Source organism: Crocodylus siamensis, chromosome 10 (assembly GCF_052110815.1).
Source record: "Crocodylus siamensis isolate JL-2025a chromosome 10, ASM5211081v1, whole genome shotgun sequence".
Classification (NCBI taxonomy): Eukaryota; Metazoa; Chordata; order Crocodylia; family Crocodylidae; genus Crocodylus; species Crocodylus siamensis.
The window spans coordinates 53,351,124-53,363,887 of NC_143404.1; the positions used below are offsets into that span (position 1 = coordinate 53,351,124).

The 12,764-nt window shown below is 46.1% G+C and overlaps 1 long non-coding RNA gene across 1 annotated transcript; it reads left to right on the forward strand.

Moving 5' to 3' along the window:
* Nucleotides 1-3,546: 3,546 nt before the first annotated feature.
* On the forward strand, nt 3,547-11,769 carry LOC149856588 (uncharacterized). Its single transcript, XR_016444496.1, has 3 exons — nt 3,547-3,660; nt 5,584-5,741; nt 8,473-11,769. It is a non-coding gene; the product is annotated as an uncharacterized LOC149856588 (long non-coding RNA).
* The last annotated feature ends 995 nt before the right edge of the window (nt 11,770-12,764 follow it).

A 12,764-nucleotide genomic window follows, 5' to 3' on the forward strand; every position in this document is an offset into this window, starting at 1 on the left:
ATGGCCAGCTGGGTCTCTATAGGGTGGGGCAGCTGCATGGTGGTGGCCTGCCACTCAAGGTGCAGGCAGAGCTGGTTGAGGAGCTCCTGGAAGGTGGCTTGGGTCATGCAAAAGGACTCTAGCCACCGTTTATCATCCCAGGTGGTCTGGATATGCAGCTACCAGTCCTGGCTGGCTGAGTGGGCCCACAGGCAGTGGAGACACAGGAGCGCATGGATGGCCCTGGTGGTGGTGCCCAGGTGCACATTGTTGGTGTTTATGCCACAGCCCAGGTGGTTGCACAGGGTCTGGGTGGCAGCTGCACAGTGGAAGGAAGCCTGGGACAGCACGGTGATCCAGGCCAGGCAGTCACACTATGTGGTGGGGGGGAGGAACACCAGGGCCAAAACTGACTTGGGCCAGGTGGCAGTCACTGCAGTGGGGCAGCAGAGTGGCCAGGTGGAACCCAGGGAAGTGGACATCACTCCTGGGGCCTGAGGATTGAGCAAGCAGTGCGCAGTAGGCAGAAGCTCTGGCAACAGAGCCACTGCTTGCTGGCATCACACTCTGCAGGCTGCTCCAGACCTGGAAGTAGGTGGCCAGGGAGCAGGGCTGGCTTTTAGAGATGGCCACCAGTCGCAGGCAACTATAGCCAGAGCCTCTGGCTCCCCCTGGCTGGTTCAGGGGGCTGCAGAGGGCAGGAGCAAACTGCTACCAGAAGAAGGAAATCTGCTTCCAAGTGGGTACACATGTAGATACACAGTAATTTACTCTGGAGTTTACTCTGGAGTAAACCCACCTAAGAGCATTTGCACATGTAGATGCACCCAGCATGATCATCTTTTAGAGCTTTTGCTGAGTGTAACATTTTGTCTGGGCATCTGGCTAATTCCCAGACAATGGATGATTGTTTCCTTATCTAAGTATGAATTATTTTTTCTCTGGGGAATGCATTGTGCTCTGATACGTTTTTGTCCAAACCATTTTTATAACTTTTTTCTGAAATGGTTGTACAAACAGATTATTATTCCTAAGGAGTGGGCATCAGATTCTGCAAATATTGCATAAACCATTTGTATTTCATGAAATCTCAGTTTTCAATGATGGAAGTTTAAGTACTATTCATACATGCAAACTGCATGCCTCTCTATTCCAAGGCCTATCTCTATCACTTTCAAGACTTTACTCTCCACTTAACCACAGTAGAATGTGGCAGCAGTAAGTGGCTAGCTGTATCTTGCTGATCCCTGTTGCTTTAACTTCAATCACTGGCAAAAGACAGATTTAGCAAATCAAATAATTCAGTCCCCATTAGTGTCTGAAGTCACTAGGTAGCTGGCTCAGAGCTCTTCTGCAGAGCAGTGTTGATTAATAACACTTGGTGAATTCTGTTTGGCTCTCATGACTCATGTCAAAAAACTTGCTTTCAGATACTAACTGGCATAGTATGATGATAAAAGGATTTTGTGTCTCACCAGGTTATCCCCACTTGCGTGAAGGCAAATTATTCAAATTCCATTTGCCTTTTCTTTGAAAGAAGTGGTCAGTCAAAACACTAAAGATTTCTGCATGGGGACCCTCTCTGCTCAGTGTTTGTTGGACAGTGCATCATTGGTGCCACTTACTTGCTTGGGGGACAATGAAATAATTGTGACACATTTTTGTTATGTCTCAATATCAAGTGTATCCAACACCTTTCGGAAATGTCTGACTCTGTTTATTGTAAATCTGAGCAACTGCTGCACCCTCAGTTATATGGAATACTAATACTTCTGATGGAGAAAATGGCATATAATTGGGGGGGGGGGTTCTTAGTCATTCTCCCATTTGTAATTTTCTATTTCCTCAGGGTGTTGTTACACATTGCCCTTAGGCTATACTAAGTGCCATGGAATGCTGAGTGGTGTTAATGTTAGAACAAGATGAGAGTAGTCATACATTAAGGAAGGTTTACAGCCATCTCTGACCCTCACAACCCCTTACAACTGTGACTTGCCTCTAGAGGGCTGGTAAGCCAGAACAGCCTTTTATTGCTGCTGTAGGTGGGCACGGGTGGGAGAAATGAGTTGCAGAGGTGGATGCATGGAGCAGATAGGTAGAGAGACAGTGGAGTACTGTTGTAAAATGAAGTCATCTACTGAAGCAAAATGAAAGAAATAAAACACGAAAGGATAAAATGAAAGAAGTAAAAAGACAAAAAGAACAAAAAAGTCTGTTGTGTTAATGAACTGGATTACTCAGGGCAGAAGGTTGATACCTGCCTGATGGGTCCAAGGGCCACATCCACACATGAAGGCATGTGAACTTTCTGGCACCACAAACCACTTTGTGGTCCTAGAAACTGAATGCATTGGACATTGAAATGCACACCTCACTGCTAGTTTGCAGAGCAGGGACAAAATTTGTTGCCAGGATTTCCCGGTAGTGAAAAAAACACCAGAAAAAAGTGGTGAAAAGCACATAAAAAAAGCATGCATCTTCTAGTACAATGCTCTGGCTACTGGCCAGGCATCTTTAGTTCTCTGTTTTTGCCCTGTTACCTCTCAGCTCCATGTTCTTGGGGAACCCTGACACAGGATGAAGCCTGTCGGACCCAAAAACAACCTCCCCACCCAAACAAAACTGATTAAAATGCAGTGGGAGACATACCCAAAGCCCTCTAGATAAGGGAGCAAGTGCCCTAGGTCTCATTAGCATCTGAAATGGAAGCAGATGACGATTCATTTACATGGGAGATGGAGAACAGAACACCCGAAGCAAAGACCACAGTGAATTCTGGGATCAGAGAATCAGGGGAGCACTGCATGATGGGGAATCTGTGCTCCAACTGCTAATCAACCCACATTTACACACACCCAGCTCAGCATTTACCAGACCAGTTCTAATCTGGATTTACAAAGGACTTCTCCCACCCCCACACACACCAGAACTAAGCAGAAGTACAGTTTAATAAGCATCTTGGGCCGTACTTTCCCCAGTCTCATTATGAGAGGCCTATTGAAACTAGATTGGCTAAAACTCAGTTGCTGGGTTAGGGAATGCTGAGGCAAGAGACCGAGTCACAGGGGGTATGGGCAACATTTCAACAATGGTTAAGAGTTCATCACAGCACCCAGCCTGTTGGGGCCCTGACCACAAGTGTTGTCCTACTTTTCTTGGGATGACTGGTAGAAGTCCTCCCGCTGCCCCCCAAAGGTTATGAACACTCCAATAATTGCCTTAAGTCTGTTAAAAGACTATAGTAATATCTAGAAAAGTCATGCTAAGCTGAGGCTTGTTCACAACAAGTAAAAATCCAAAACCCTGAGGCCGTAAGCTATCTATTGTTTCCGAAGAAACCATGAGATAACCCATCAGTATATCTGCTGTCCATAGGAATTTCAAGCTGGCTCCTAAGTGTCTGGTTACTCCCTAACCCTACATTTTCCTGAGTATAAATCAGGTTTTTTTTAAACGTTCCAAACCAGATAACCCCTTGTCAAGAGAAAAAACAATGATTTACACTATTGAGAATGCTTGGAAGAAGCTGAACTTTTTTGCTGTAAAAAAGCAGCAAAAGTGTGTGTGTGCTGATACCATCCACTGTTTTTCTCAGGAAGCTGGAAGAAACAGATCGTCTCCCTTCAAGGATTCTGCTAAGAACTTTACCTGTCAGCATTGCAACCCAAGTGCCTTGGACTGGTGAGATCCCAGCTATTGCTCTCTCTCTTTTCTCTTTTATTTCTAGGCATAGATTTCTAAACCTGAACTGTATTAGTTAAGCCTGAGCTGTTTCCCCAAATACTTAGTGAAACCAGGGTAGTATTGTAATTGATTGTGTTTGTTTTCCTTTGCATGTCTATTACTACTAGTATCATTATATATTTCATATACTTAGCAATAAATAACTTTTATAGTCAAACTGGTAGTAACTGGGTATATTTTTCCTTCTCTATGTCTCCTTCCCCACTTGCTCTGCAGCAACGCTTCTTTTACCTAAGCTAAAGATCCCTGTGAAGCCCCAAAATACTGTGGGATCTGCTCATCAAGAGGCTAAAGATTGGGACTTGCTGAGTTTGAAACACATAAGGGGAACAGCTTGTACAGGCCGATTGACCCAGTTTGGTTCAGATGTGCCCTAATGAACTGAATGCTGGCCTATGAGGGTGTCAGCTGGACACCCAGCCAGATTCAGAGGTCTTCTGTTTACCTGTGTGCTTGTGTCTGACTGCAGTTTATTGTTCCTCTGATGAACTGATTCTTGGCATATGAGGGTGTCAGCCTGTCCATGCTGATCAACCTGGCTGGGTCAGGCATGTCACATTAATGTGTGTGTGTGTGTGTGTGTGTGTGTGTGTGTGTGTGTGTGTGTGTGAGTGACTGATTTGGTGACTGGAGGAACCCAGCCCCATTGAAACTGAGTCCTGCAAGATAGCTCCATTGGGGGTGAGGACTTGCAGAAGGGAGATATACAGCTTCGTATAGAAACACAAGTACACAAGCAGCACATTAATAGAATTACCAAGAGCCTAGAAACATATCCCTAATAAATGAGCACACCCCAAGGTGATGGGCAAATCTGGTAACATTCCCTTCCGCTCCACCATGCTGCATGGTGTGCCGGAAGCTACCAAAAGCATGGAAGGGCTCACAGCTGTCTGCTGCTGGGCCTGTGGGGGCATCCAGGGTCTGTCTTGGCTTCACAGAGACACCTAGGGCCAGCTGGGCTACCTTAGATCTAGGTACATGGGGCAGCCATGCCTCTGTACCAGAAGCCCAGCCCTTGAGACCTGGGCCCTGGCAAGCAGCCCCAGGACCTCTGCATGAGGGCCACCCAGGCCACAGCTGCAGGCACCACTGAGCAGCACGAGGCACCAGAATCTGCTGCAGACAGCATGAGTGACTATGGTGAGGCAGGTGGGGGGACCCAGCTGCAGGCATCTGCCCAGGCCACGCATCGGGGACCCAGCTGGCAGCCTGAGGCAATTATTGACCTCCTGGCCATATGGGGCCAGGAAGCTACACTGCAGCAATTCATCCAGGAATACAACAAACATTTACTGGGTAATTACTGCACACATGGCAGAGCAGGGGTGTGCCTAAACACAGCAGCAGTGCCAAAGTAAAGCCAAGGCATTGTGTAGGCAATGCCATGCTGTGCACGATGCCAAACAGTGGTTTGGGGTAGGGTGATCCACCATGGCCCACTATGAGGAGGTGGCCAGAGTCATTGGGCACAGGCAGAGATGCCTCTTCCCCACTCCCCCCCACCACTCCCTCCTTTGCCCCCAGGGGACGAGCGGAGCCTGCAACAACCAGCCCTTTGATCTGGCAGGAGTCCCCAAAGGCAGGACCCTCCTCCAGGCCTGCAACAGCACTGCCTGGCCATGCTGAGAGGGACACCAAAAAGGGACTCATGCCACAGCCAGACCTGAGGTGACACCAGAGTAGCAGGCCCCCTGGCTCCTGCATGACACCAGTAGGAGGAGGAAGAAGGCTAAAGACAGGCCATCTGCCTGGCCTCATGCCCAAGTATGAGGCTACTCCCTATGGACCCTTGCCTGTTCTCACCCCCGTGCAATATTGCTGTAGCTGAAGATGGCCCTCTGTTTGCTCTCTCTACAGACAGCACATCTGCCAAAGGAGAGGATGTCAGCTAGCAGCTGACGACCTCTCACACACTCCAGGGGCCATCTGGATGCACCACCTGTACCCGAGGCAACATCCAGGAGCAACTTGCACAGCAGGACAACATCCAGGAAGAGCTGGGTCAGACAGAGCAGGTGCGCGGCTGGGAAGTCTGGGAATACCACTAATGGTTGGGTCCTGGCTGAGTTTTGCCACTCCTGCTGTGATCAGGTCCTTGTCCTGGAGGAGGTACAGGCCCAGATGGTGGCCCTGCAGCAGCTGGTGGAGGAGATAAGGGAGGAGCAGCAGCTGGCCTGGGACAGATATGAAGAGCTGAGGCAACTGCGGGCCTCCATTGACACTGCTATCCTGGACGAGTACAGGATGTTGCAGCAGTTCCTGGCCACCATTCCCAGTCCTGTGGCTCCTGACATTGTGCCCCCCTGGCCAGTGCCTGGCCACCACAGGCCAGCCTGTGCCCCCACCAGGAGGGGCAGGGTCCAGCTGGGATCATTTTCCCTGGCTGGGTCACCACAGATTTTGACAGGTGCCACTCCTGTCTCCCCACTTCCCAGTCCCGGGCCTAGCTACAGCATCTGCCTCTGAGAAGGAGTGCCTTCCCTCCTCCCCAGAGCAGCCAGCACCCCGGCCAAATCAGCACAGCTGCTGCACACAGGGTGGTGGCATGCAGATCCAAAGCCAAGCTTAAAGCAGAGGGATCACCAGCCCCTGCTTCTCTCCTTGTGCCTCCTCCCCAAGACAGGAAATTCTTAAAGAAAGTAAGTAAAACAGGAAAGGAAGTGCTTTAAGTACTACTCACTTAACATAAAGTACTACTTACTTTTCTACTAAGTACTTAGTATCAAAGTTAAGTTGTAGGAGTAAGTAAAGTAAGTAGCAGTACTACTACTAAGTACTTACTTTACTACTAAGTACTACTTACTTAAAGAAAGTAAGTAGACAGGAAGTTTTAAATAAACCTGCTTCCTTTAGCACTGACTCAGTATTCTTTTATCGCCTTGTAGAAGGCAAATCCAGTTTCGCGCAACTGCAAGTTTAATATCTGCAGCAGATTTTCAGTAGCTATTCGCTTAGAATTCTCCAAGCTTTTGCTCTAGAGTCTACTACCAGCAGCACTGAAATTATCAAATTACAGCAGCCTGATGGAAAAATTCTACTGCATCAATAAATTCATCCCCCTTCAGGGTCAGGACATAGTTCTCTCTATTCAGTACTGAGCAAACATGTATATCACGCTTGTTCCTTCTTCATTTTACAATAGCCCTGTATTGCCAGCCCCAAGAGATCAAAATCAGGAGACCGGGCCTCAAAGGCATGAGATTTCTTTAAAAATGATTAAATAGTGGAGGCTTTTTTATCTATCTTTTTAACATTTGAACTTCTCCCACTCGTCTGCCTGTGTGACAATGTGGGGTGCCCATCTTCCTGGACTGATTGAGAAAGGTGGCTTTGTCCCATTAATGCTGCAGGAGTTCTCATTCATATCATCTGGACAAATCAACTATTCAGCAATTACTTCTCTCTCCAGCCCTCAAATAAATCCTATCCCCCTTCTTTGCTTCATTAGTCCTGCTCCCCACATCAATTCTGCCTATCCCCCAGCCTCCATAACTGCCCAGTATTTACATAGCTACCTCACCAATCCTGATGCCCTATGCTTACCTCTGTTGGCTTTCTTTCCCCACATCTCCTGGCTGGCAATTGAAGCAGATACCCGTCTCGTACTCTGAGCCCAAATGTCATATTGAGGGAGAAGGGAAAAGAGAAAAGCCCTGTTGTTTAGTAGATGGAAGAGAAGAGGAAACAGATATTAGCAGGCTGTTTCTCCTTTCCTCTACCCCCATCTTCTCTCATGAGAATGGTTTTGGGGTGCTGTGTGGAAAGAAGCAGAAAGTGTGGATTGACTGATCCTATGCTAGGAGGATGGGGAAGTGGGCAGACAGCCAGTCAGAAAGGGTTTCTTCCCAGTCAAGGCTAAAATTCACTCAGGGACTGGAATTTCTTCTATCACTGGCATACGGGCTTCAGACCCAGCCAAAATCCCATCACTCGAGAAAAAGATACAAGGACTGGCAATACTACTAGCATCAATCAATAGTTCTACTAAAGTAAACTGAGTTACACTGGTATAAAAGTGATATATAAGAGAGAGGAAAAATGGGATCTACACTTCATTTTAGCAATGTACTTTTTCACTTCCCCCATGTACTGGGAAACTGGAACCAAAATAACTAAATTGGTTGTAATTACACTTCAGTTATTTTGATGCAGTTTGAGAGGGTGCAAACAACAGACGGGGGGAGGGGTGCTAAGATAAGTTGTATAACTAGTGAGTTCCCCTTTTTCCTGCATGTTGGCTTACCTATATCTTTGCTAAGATCCAAGCTAGAGCATAGTCCTTTAACAACTTAATAAGAATTTTTTAAATATCCATAGTTAAACCACCAATGCAGTATGCCATACAATTTCTTTGGGAACAGTCATTTAATATAAATATCTACAGCCATGCATCACACAATTGCTTAAGGAATGAAAGGTGTGTCTATGTGTATCTGTCTGTCTGTCTACACACATTCATGAAACATTTATAGAGAACAATTAGAAACTCTACTGGGCTTTCCCTACTATTTTCTCACTCTGTTGCTGTTAAATAAGGCTCACCATATTGACAAGACCCTATGTAACAGTGAGATATGTAGCTGCTGTGTCTACATGTACAGCTGATTCTTATTTTCTTGCAAATTGCTTATGTGTGTTAGGGATGTCCTATAAACTAAGCTCTCAGCACCATGGGTTTACGCCCTATGCTCTTTGTGCAACTGTTGGGCAATATACGTGACAGGTTTATTTCTCTGTGCATTTTAGGATACGTACCAGAAGCCTGATGGAAGAAAAAGAAAATCTGGGACCTGGAATCAGCTCTAAAAACCCCATGAATTCTCTTCTGCCATCCAATGAGTCATCTTTCTTGGATTAGTCAGCACCATTTCAGACCATTACCCAACCATTATGGACAAAACAGTGCTCTTTACCAAAATGCAGGTCATCACAAACACACAGGAGCTTGTGCAGATGTATTTGACGTATCCCCACCAGATGGCTGCAGCTTTACAAGCCAATCACTGTAGCATTTTGCTGCAATTTTGGCAATAGAAGCAGAAACAGCAGAAAGCCATTCTGCAGCTGCACTATGAGGAAGACAAGGAAAACAGAATAGACTAGTTTTACTTGCTATAGAGCCATCGTAGGGCTCAAGAAACAGGTGCTGAGAGAGGATTTAGCTGCAGGCTAGGAAGACTTGGTCTGATTTACAACCTTCCAGATCAAAAGGGTCCCTTTTCAGGAGATTTGCCCAGAGCTTGCAGTATCAGCACACCAGCCCCTTGTCCCTTCAGAAATGTGAGGCCACTACTGTCTGGAAGATCTCCATCTCTGAATGTTACAGATCAGTAGCTAAACAATTTGTTTTGGGCAGACTGGCTGTTTGGGCTGCTGTGATGGCATGTGCACCATTATTTAAAAGGTACTGTTACCATGTGTTGCAAGTCTTGCCCATCCTCAGAAAGTTTTTCATGCATGGCTTTGCATGCCTGTGAGTCACTTCCCCTTTATACTCCAAGGCCTGCTTGACCATCACTACAGGTTTGTCAGCCTTAAAGCAGGGTGGTCTGAAAAGGCTCTTGAATCTAGGATTTCCAAGGACTGATATTTCTTGTCTTTAATGAAAAAGTTAGGTTTACTGGCATGGCTATGAGTATGAACATCAAAGGTGTTGCCATTCCTTTTGTTATTCCAGGAGATCCTGCTTATCCTATGCTCTAACTGATGAAGATTTTTACTGGCCATTTGGATCACAGGAGGAAAAATGACTCATGACAATTGCCAGATGAAAGTGAACATGCCTGTGGGAGATGAAAGGTAGCTGGTGACTTCTAATAGAAAGGCTACAGGTTGCCAAGATATACCTGCTGTAAATTTTGACTGGCCTCCCTGGACTGGAAAACATTTGTGAGTGTGAGAGAAAGCTTTGCCAAGTGCTGAAAGGCCAAGGCTCAGAGACTATCAGGACTCTCAACAAAATGCCTTTCTCAAAAAGAGAGTCATATGGGGCATTAGGTCAGGACAAAAGATAATTTGCTAAACTATGGGCATGTCTGCACATGCTTTTACATGTGCCTAACCTTAATGTGCATTAGCCTAATACTCATTAGGGTGATTAAGGTGTGCCTCTACACATACACACACTAAGGTGCATTAATGTGGGTGTGTGGATCAACTTGAGACAAAAGTTAGTCCCAAGTCAATGGACACATACTGCATTAATACACATTAGCATGTCCAAACATTTGCTAATGTGACTTAGCTATTTGCACATAAATTTGATACCTGCTTTATGAAGGTATCAAATTTAGGCTCACATAGCCTAAAATTGCCATGTTAAAGTGCATTAAGGGTGTGCACATGTAGATGCATGTGCCTACATTCAAGAAAGGGAGGAAAGTAGATCAGGTGAACTACAGCCCCATCAGCTGATCTCCATCCCTGGGAAGATCTTAAAGAAAATCATCAGAGACCATTCTAGACAAACTGGCTGAAGGCAACTTCTTGAGGGATAGCCAGCATGAGTTTGTTGCGGGTAGGTCTTGCCTGACCAATCTCATCTCCTTCTACGACCAGGTAACAAATCACCTGGACAAGGGAGAAGAGATTGACTTCACGTATCTCAAATTTAAAAAAGCTTTCGATCTGGTATGCCATGATCATCCTATAGAAAACTGGCCAATTGCAGCTTCGGCTACATCACAGTCTGCTGGCTGGGGAATTGGCTTTGAGGTTGGACTCAGAGAGTGGCAGTCGACAGAAGTCAATCACTGTCATGTGCCGTGACCAGTGGGGTCCCTCAAGGCTCCATCCTTGGGCCTATCCTTTTCAACATCTTCATTGATGATGTGGACATTGGTGTCAGAAGCGGACTGGCCAGGTTTGCCGAAGACACCATACTTCGGGGAAAAGTGTCAACACCTGAGGACAGGATGGTGATCCAGGTTGACCTTAACAGGCTCGGAAAATGGGCAGATGAAAACCTGATGGCCTACAGTGCCAAAAGATTCAAGGTACTCCACATTGGGAAGAAAAACACTCAGCATTGTTATAGGCTCAGCAGTGCTACACTTGCTAGCACCATGGCTGAAAGGGACTTGGGGGTTATGACTGACCACAAGATGAATATGAGCCACCAGTGTGATGTTGCAGCCAGCAAAGTGAGCAAAACTCTAGCCATACATGCTTCTCTAGCAAATCCCAGGATGATATCCTCCCGCTGTACTCAGCCTTGGTGGAGTACTGTATCCAATTCTGGGCTCCACAATTTAAAAAGGATGTGGAGAAGCTTGAGAGAGTCCAGAGGAGAGCCACACACAAGATCAGGGGGCAGGAAAACAGGCCTATAATGAGAAGCTGAGAGCTATGGGACTCTTCAGCCTGGAAAAGTGCAGGCTCAGGGGGGACCTGGTGGCTGCCTGTAAGTATGTAAGGGGTGTACATCAGGATCTGGGGGAATGCCTGTTCACCAGAGCGCCCATAGGATGATAAGCTCAGATGGCTACAAACTTCTCCAAGACCGTTTCAGGTTGGACATAAGGAAGAACTTTTTTACAGTCCAAGTCCCCAAGGTCTGGAACAGACTGCCACCAGAGGCGCTCAAGCACCTACTCTGGATTCCTTTAAGAGTCAATTGGGCATTTATCTTGCAGGGATCCTTTGACCTGAGCTGACTTCCTGCCCCGGGGGCAGGGGACTGGACTCGATGATCTTCTGAGGTCCCTTCCAGTCCTAATGTCTATGAAATCTATGAAATGTGCTTTAAATTGGGCTAATACTCATTAAATGCACATGTGTAGACACACCCTGTATGTATCTCTTTATAACTTGGTTCATTTGCTTTGAGACTAAGGAAGGGATATATCTGTATTGTGACAGTTCCATGGGTTGCTTAAATATCAGGAGTTATTTTCACAACATGAGGCTTGTCTTACGCATGTATGCTTTATAACTTGATTGGGTGGAATTTGGCTATGTCTTAATTGTTATTCCATTACCTGTTTAGCTCAACAGGATAAGAATGCTTTTAATATTCATTTTTGCCAACATGTTCATATAAAAATTACCACGGTTCAATAAAACTGTTCCTTTTCGCTACAAAAGTGCTAATATAAAACAGACTGAGTCTGTGTACCCATACAAGCCCCCCTCTCCCCCCCACCCCCCCATAAACATAAAGAAAGAATAAGGAAAAACAGTGCAGTTAGAAATTAGCAGTTAACACAGCTTTTACCGCAAGTGATGATGTTCCAGCCTTTCCACCTGGTCTTCCTTCGGGGGTCTGGCAACTTGGAAAGAGGTGGCAACAAACTCCTGTTAAGACTGAAGGGAAAAACTATGTTTTGTGTGATGTTATGTAAGGGGGTGAGAGAAGGAACAAGTGGTTTTTGTTCTTTGTTGGATTACCTTGACAAAGACAAATATTTCTCCCCATAATTTTGATATCCTAGCCTCAGAGTCTCCTCCTGCTCTTAGGAAGCTTTGGCACTGATAAATTATTTATCACTTACCTATCAGCCCCATGTGTCTTGGAACTCAGATGGAACGAATCCTCCTAGCACTCAGAATGATTGCAGTGAGGGCCTGGCTACTGTGGTTTCCTAGCGTGTAGGGTAGAGTGTGCTGATGGATTGCCTGTCATAGTGGTGGGTTTGCAGCTTTGGGAGAAACAGAGGCCAAGCCAGTAATTGCATTTGCAACTCTTCAGGCAGTTTTACAGCGGGGTGGTTGGCAGGGCTTTTGGGGCATGGGGAGAAGAGCGTGGATTGGGGGACATGTGTCAGAGGTGAGCAGGTCAGTAATTGCATTTGCACCTCCACAGGCAATTCTAAGGCTGGAGATATGTCCATTATCCATGTGAAAGCAAAGAAAGTAACTGTTAACGAAGGCTAAGGGTAGCCCAGCAAGATATGCACTGATGTTATTTACCAGAATGTTCCCACCTGACATTCGGTGCGACTCAAAGGGCATAGCTGTATATTCTAAAACAAGTGAAAATGGCGTCGTGTAATAGGGCACAATCCCTATCTAAAATTCCATTTTATTTCTCCTGCAGA